Genomic DNA, 6,716 nt, shown 5'->3' on the forward strand with positions numbered 1-6,716 from the left:
TTCTGAGAGGATCTCTGATCCACAACTGACAATCCTCGGTCCCACATTTTTTGTCCCTGCCCCCTTGCAAAGCATTTCCACTACCACCAAACCAACGGTACACCACACTCTCCCTTAGTTTTTGGTAGATTTACTTACAACCCCCCCCCATAAATTTTAGAAAGGGTTAAGATTAGACTCAGAAACACACACACACACACACACACACACACACACACACACACACAGAGTCATACCACGGGTTACAGCTGCTTCAGGTTGTGTTTTTTCGGGTTGCGGACCGCCGAAACCCAGAAGTACCGGAACAGGTTACTTCCGGGTTTTGCCGGTCACGCATGCGCAGAAGAGCTAAATCGTGCTTTGCGCATGTGCAGAAGTGCCAAATCGCAACCCATGGGTTGCGAACGCTGCGGGTTGCGAATGTGCACCCCGCACGGATCACGTTCGCAACCTGAGCATCCACTGTATATAAAAACAAGACTCCTTGCACTCCACTTGCCCTTTCTTCCTGCCCAGGGTGGCCCTGTCCTCTTCCTGCCCCTCAGAGCTGGTTTGTCATGTGGGGCTGGGCCTTGGCAGCATCAGCATCTCATCCTCCTCACCCCAATGGAGGAGGTCAGCAGTGGCAGCCATGGAGAGGCCATGGAGACGCAATGGGATGCTCCCTCACAACTCCTCCTGCCACCATTGTCACCACTCAAGGCAAACACCAGCTCATCCTCCTTCCTGAGCTCAACAGCGGTGGGGGAAATAGGGACATTCTGGGATCAAATCAGGAGCTGGGATGGCTTTCCTATTTCCGGGACTGTCCCTGGAAAATCAGGACACTTGGAGGGTATGCGGTTCCAAGGCCTGCCCCTGAACCAGCTGCCTCTCCCTCTTCCACTTGCTCCGAGTCACGCTTTGGGGCTTAAGTTTCTTCACTTGCACAGCAAAGCAGAATGGGAGTGAGCAGGATGAAGGCAAGAGGGAGCATTCAAGGTATGGCATGGTTGGTTGAAACTCAAGGCCTCTTCACAAGCCGACTTGTAAATGGCAGCTGGTGTTTCTCCTGGGGAGGGGGCAGTGTGTGAGTGTGGGTGCTAGGTAGGCAGAGCAGCCTGTAAGACCACGATAGGATCAGTGGCAGAACATTAGGCACCAGCAAAGTAATAAATAGATAGGTAAAGGTAAAGGTACCCCTAACCGTAAGGTCCAGTTGCGGACGACTCTGGGGATGCGGCACTCATCTTGATTTACTGGCCAAGGGAGCCGGCATTTGTCTGCAGACAGCTTCTGGGTCATGTGGCCAGCATGACTAAGCCACTTCTGGCAAAACTGAGCAGCTCATGGAAACACCATTTACCTTCCCGCCAGAGCAGTACCTATTTATCTACTTGTACTTTGACGTACTTTCGAACTGCTAGTTGGGCAGGAGCTGGGACCGAACAGCGGGAGTTCACCCTGTCGTGGGGATTCAAACCGCTGACCTTCAGATCAGCAAGCCCTACGCTCTGTGGCTTAGACCACAGCACCACCCACGTCCCTTCGAAGAGTTAGATGCAACTTCCATGTCCATAGCCAGTATATCTGAGGAGCTGGGAAGAAACCAATGGCGTAAGGACACAGGAAGAGCCCTGGTGGGTCAGAGCAAAGGTGTATCTAGTCCAGTATCCCATTCTCACAGTGGCCAACCAGGTGATCATTATGAGAAGCCCAGAAGCAGGGCATGGGTACAGCAACAGCAGCTCTATCCCTCTGCTGCTCTCCAGAGGCAAAACAGCCATCAAGGTTAGTAGCCACCAATAGCCTCATCCTCCAGGAATCGGACTAATCGTTTTTGAAATCCACCCAATTTGGCGGCCAATGCCACATCTTGTGGAAGTGAGTTCCGCAGTATAACTCTGCGGGGAGTGAAGAAGCACTTCCATTTGTCTGTCCTGAATCTCCCACTGCTCAGCTTCAGAGGATGAGCCTCTCTGCTTTCTCTGCGCTCTGCAAAACTTCACACAAGACAAAGGATGGCTGTAAGACCATGATGGGAACAAATTCATTCAGCTCCCATTTTAAATATAAACCTACCTAAGTTGTGCTTCCCAACACCAACACAAGGGCTGAAACACAGCTGTCCTTAAATTCAGCATTTCTCTGAATTTTGCAGTGCTCCAAGGGGGAAAAAAGTGAAGAAGGAAGCATATTTTAGGGAGAAATGTGAACAAAAGAGTATATATTAATGAAAATAACCTGGTTAGAGAAACAGCTTGCAAAAATCAGGTGAAGGCATGCTGAAGACCCATTTTGGTCCACTATCTTGATTCAAAATGGTGCCCAGTTGTCCAAATGACAACAAAGTCTGTTGCCTCCACCTTAGAAACCTCCATGCCATGTTTGGTGGCTGTATCTCAAGAGGCGGCTGAGGCTATGCCCCAAAACGGGTAAAGTCACACTGAAGTCATGATTCGGAATAGCTGCCGGTGGCCCAACATTGACCAGAACTGCCACGTTCACTTCAGGAACCCTCTTGCCATATAGGGTGAAGATAGCTCAAGAGTTGGCCAAACCTACAGAGAACAGGTAAAGGGACCCCTCACCATTAGGTCCAGTCGTGGCCGACTCTGGGGTTGCGGTGCTCATCTTGCTTTATTGGCCGAGGGAGCCAGCGTACAGCTTCCGGGTCATGTGGCCAGAGCAGTGCACAGAAACGCTGTTTACCTCCCCGCCAGAGTGGTACCTATTTATCTACTTGCACTTTGATGTGTTTTCGAACTGCTAGGTTGGCAGGAGCAGGGACCGAGCAACGGGAACTCACCCCATTGCGGGGATTCGAACCGCCGACCTTCTGATCGGCAAGTCCTAGGCTCTGTGGTTTAACCCACAGCTCCACAGATGGACAGACAAATCACTTTTCCAAAATATGCAGTAGATAAATAAATGCAAGGAAGGCTAAGCAGACAGTAAACTCCTTACAACATCCCTCTTACCTCTCCAGTGCATTTTCCTTTCCTTTAGATGCTTGCCTCTTCCTGGAACGGTTACATAAATCCCTTCACTGTGCTCCCCCCGCCCTTCCAAGCTGTTAAGGCTAGCTGCCCCCTCCCCGGTCCCCACTGTGCTTGTATAGTGACTGCCGTAAAAATGAGATGACATTCGTGGGGTGAAGCTGGGGACTCCAGCTCGTTATACGCAACATTAAAATTAAAAATAGGCCAAACTCACCGGGCTGCTGTCATTAAGGAGGCAGCGCTTTATTGCTCATTTTTTACTGCCAGATAAATAATGTTTCAGGTGTGGTGGTTAAATAATTTTCAGGAAAAAGAAGTTTGTGGATGGAGAAGGGGGGAGCGACTAGCTTCATCCGCACAACAATCCAATAATCCTTTCTCAGCACTCCATCCATCTCTCTCCTCACAACCTCGTCCATTGCTCCCCGGGGTCAATCTGTGCTTTGGCACTGAAAACCTCCTCCTTGACGGTTCGTATAGAAATATAGGAGCCAAAAGGGGGGGGGAAACCCAAGTATATTTGAGCTCCTTTAAGTTGCTAGTCCATGTTAAGAAAAGACAAAAATGCTCAACAAATGAGACACATATCCATGGCTGGGCATTCATGGGAGAGAATGGACATTTGCTGAGCCTGTAGCACGAACGTAAGAAGAGGATTGCTAGATTTGATTGGAGCATAATAAGAGCCTGGGTGCTGGATCAGGCCAGTGGCCCATCTAATCCAGCATCCTGTTGTCACAATAGCCAACCAGATGTCTTTGGGAAGCCCAAAGGCAGGACCTGAGCACAGCAGCCCTCTCCGCACTTATGGTTCCCAGCAATGGGCAATCAGAAATAAAGTGCCTCTCACAGTACACAGTAGACAGTACAGTACAGTGGTACCTCGGGTTAAGTACTTAATTTGTTCCAGAGGTCCGTTCTTAACCTGAAACTATTCTTAACCTGAAGCACCACTTTAGCTAATGGGGCCTCCTGCTGCTGCCACACTGCCTGAGCACGATTTCTGTTCTCATCCTGAAGCAAAGTTCTTAACCCGAGGTACTATTTCTGGATTATCAGAGTCTGTAACCTGAAGAATATGTAACCTGAAGCATATGTAACCTGAGGTACCACTGTAAGTTGATAGGTTTGTCCAGTGCTTTTTTCTAGGAAAAAAGGTGCTGGAACTCAAAGTCTCAGTTGCCAACCCAGAATCCAACGCCACCTTGAAACCAAAATCACATGGCAAGATGCCTGGCTCACTGCTGTTTCGGCCGACATCCTGTATACCTCACCACTTAGGGACTTCCATTGCTGGGTGAGCAGACTTCTTAAACAAAGCAGGGCAAAAAGAAGGTGCCAGAACTGCGCTCCGGCATATTCCGGCAGAAAAAAAGCCCAGGGCTTATCCTTAATGAATTGAAATGGTCCAGGCTCATAAATGTGGTGCTCTGAATGTTGTTATGCGTCCTCTGACCCTGGTCATTCCATCTCTCTCTCAGCCATGAGATATAGCCATTCTCCTGCCATAACCACCTTCCCCTTCTCCATCCGCTTCTGAGATGTGTGGTGTAGGCAGTAGAGGAGGGGTCAGCAACCTTTTCCAGCCGTGGGCAGGTCCACTGTCCCTCACACCATGTGGTGGGCCGGACTATATATATATATATATATATATATATATATTTTGGGGGGGAAATGAACGGATTCCTATGCCCCACAGATAACCCAGAGATACATTTTAAATAAAGCACACATTCTACTCATGTAAAAACACCAGGCAGGCCCCACAAATAACTCAGAGATGCATTTTAAATAAAAGGACACATTCTACTCATGTAAAAACATGCTGATTCCCGGACCGTCCGTGGGCCGGATTGAGAAGGCGATTGGGCCGCATCCAGTCCCCACGCCTTAGGTTGCCATCCCTGCAGTAGAGGGAGCAAGCTGCCGCTACCTTCCAACCATGGAATGTATTCTGCAGCCACTCAGCAGGATGCAAGTGGATGGATGTGCAGTTGCTAAGCAACCACAGGGTACTTCCTCTGATCCACGAACTGGCAGAATAAGATTCTTGAACACCATCTGTGGAATGACCAATTCAGACTGCTAGGACAGGCCCGTACAATAGTCAAATTAATTATAACTGCAGACAAGCCTTTTTAATTATCTATCAATCTATTTCATAAAATTTATACAACACTTGATTGTAACCCCCCCCCCCGAAAAACAGGGGTGGGAATCCTGTGGCACTCTAGTTGTTGTTGGACTATACCTTCCATCATCCCTGACCACTGACCATGCTGGCTTGAGCTGATGGGTGTTGAAGGCTGACATCATCTGGCCAGCCAGAGGTCCCCCAGCCTTGGCGTAATCTACTCTCTTACCAGGGCAAGTCTTCATCTCAAAGGGCCCTTGTCTCCCTGCTAAGGTGGAAATGACTTTGCCCTTTTCCTGCAAGGACATCCTTTGAAAGCAAGGATTGTGCTGGCTCTTCCAAAGAGCTCTGTGTGCGCGTGTGTATGTGAGAGAATGCGTCTGGATGCATTTGTGAATGAATGTGTTTCTAAGAGAGAGACCGAGAGAGAGAGAGAGAGAGACAGACAGACACAGGGACAGAAGGGTGAGGAGAATGGCCCCATCTGCACTAAACATTTAAAGCAGTATCATACTACTTTAAACAGTCATGGCTTCCCCAAAAGAATCTTGGGAACTTTAGTTTGTTAGAATCGTAGAATTGTCGAGTTGGAAGGGACCTCTGCAATGCAGGAATCTCAGCTAACAAACACCTGAAACGTAACTGGCTGTGTATTCACATAAACAATTCTCTTCTGTATTTTTACCACAGTATCAAATATTTCTCTTGCACGTAATCAACACATAAAGTACAACAATATAAACGGAAGTCCCAATAGATCAGTTCATTCATAAAGTCCAAGTATCTGCTAGTTTCTGTTCCACATATGTCTTTGTATGTTCATGAAAACCAAATGGGAGCTTACTCAGGGACGCGGACTTATAAAAAATATTGGGGGGGGGGGCCCGGGAAAGCTCATGAATAATAAATAAGCTCATGAATATGCAAATAAAGTGGCACCGCCTCCTCGTGAGCGAATAGGGGAGAGCGTGCTGCGCCTATTAATCAGCTCCGGAACAGCTGATATGCGGGAAACGTGGGGCTAGCCGGAGAAGAGAGGGCGAGCCCCCTCTGCTCCGGCCCTAAATAGGCTGGCTGGCTGGCTGGGAGGTGTGGCCGGTCGGGATTCCCCTGTTCTCGCGGGGGCTGAAACCGCCAGGAGGAAGGAAATTCCCCCCGGCAGTGCCTTGGCAGTGGCGGTGGTGCTGCGAAGCAGCGAGGCAGGAGCCCCCGCCCCCGGGGATTCCCTAATCTCACGGGGGACGGCCGGGGCTCTCCGACTAGGGCGCGCGGCTGGCTGGCTGGCTGGCGAGGGAGCAGGTGGGGAGGAGGCGGGGGACGGCGGCGGCGCTCTGCTGGAAGGGCGCCCGAGATTATTGGGGGGGCTGAGCCCCCCCCCAATTTTTTTGAGGGGGCTCGAGCCCCCTCAGGCCCCATGGAGTCGGCGCCTATGAGCTTACTACAATTCCACAGAATCTTGACAAGGATTCCCAGAATAATGCCTTGTTTCGCCTTCCTGGGCTTCATCAGTTGTACATATTCTAAACAATATAAATGAATATAATATCATATTTCAACATATTATAACAAATAGGAATACTATAAACAATTATACCATAGAG

At 49.3% G+C, this 6,716-nt stretch overlaps 1 protein-coding gene across 1 annotated transcript in view; it reads right to left on the reverse strand.

The window, feature by feature from the left end:
• The window catches only part of C1QTNF5 (C1q and TNF related 5), a 201,947-nt gene extending 195,493 nt beyond the window's left edge, over positions 1-6,454 (reverse strand). Inside the window, exon 1 of the mRNA XM_083481207.1 lies at positions 6,435-6,454. The gene's annotated coding sequence lies outside the window, so the exon portion shown is untranslated. The remainder of the gene's footprint in view (positions 1-6,434) is intronic.
• Between the last annotated feature and the right edge of the window lie 262 nt (positions 6,455-6,716).

Source organism: Podarcis liolepis (assembly GCF_965112155.1).
Source record: "Podarcis liolepis genome assembly, chromosome: 16".
Lineage (NCBI taxonomy): Eukaryota > Metazoa > Chordata > Lepidosauria > Squamata > Lacertidae > Podarcis > Podarcis liolepis.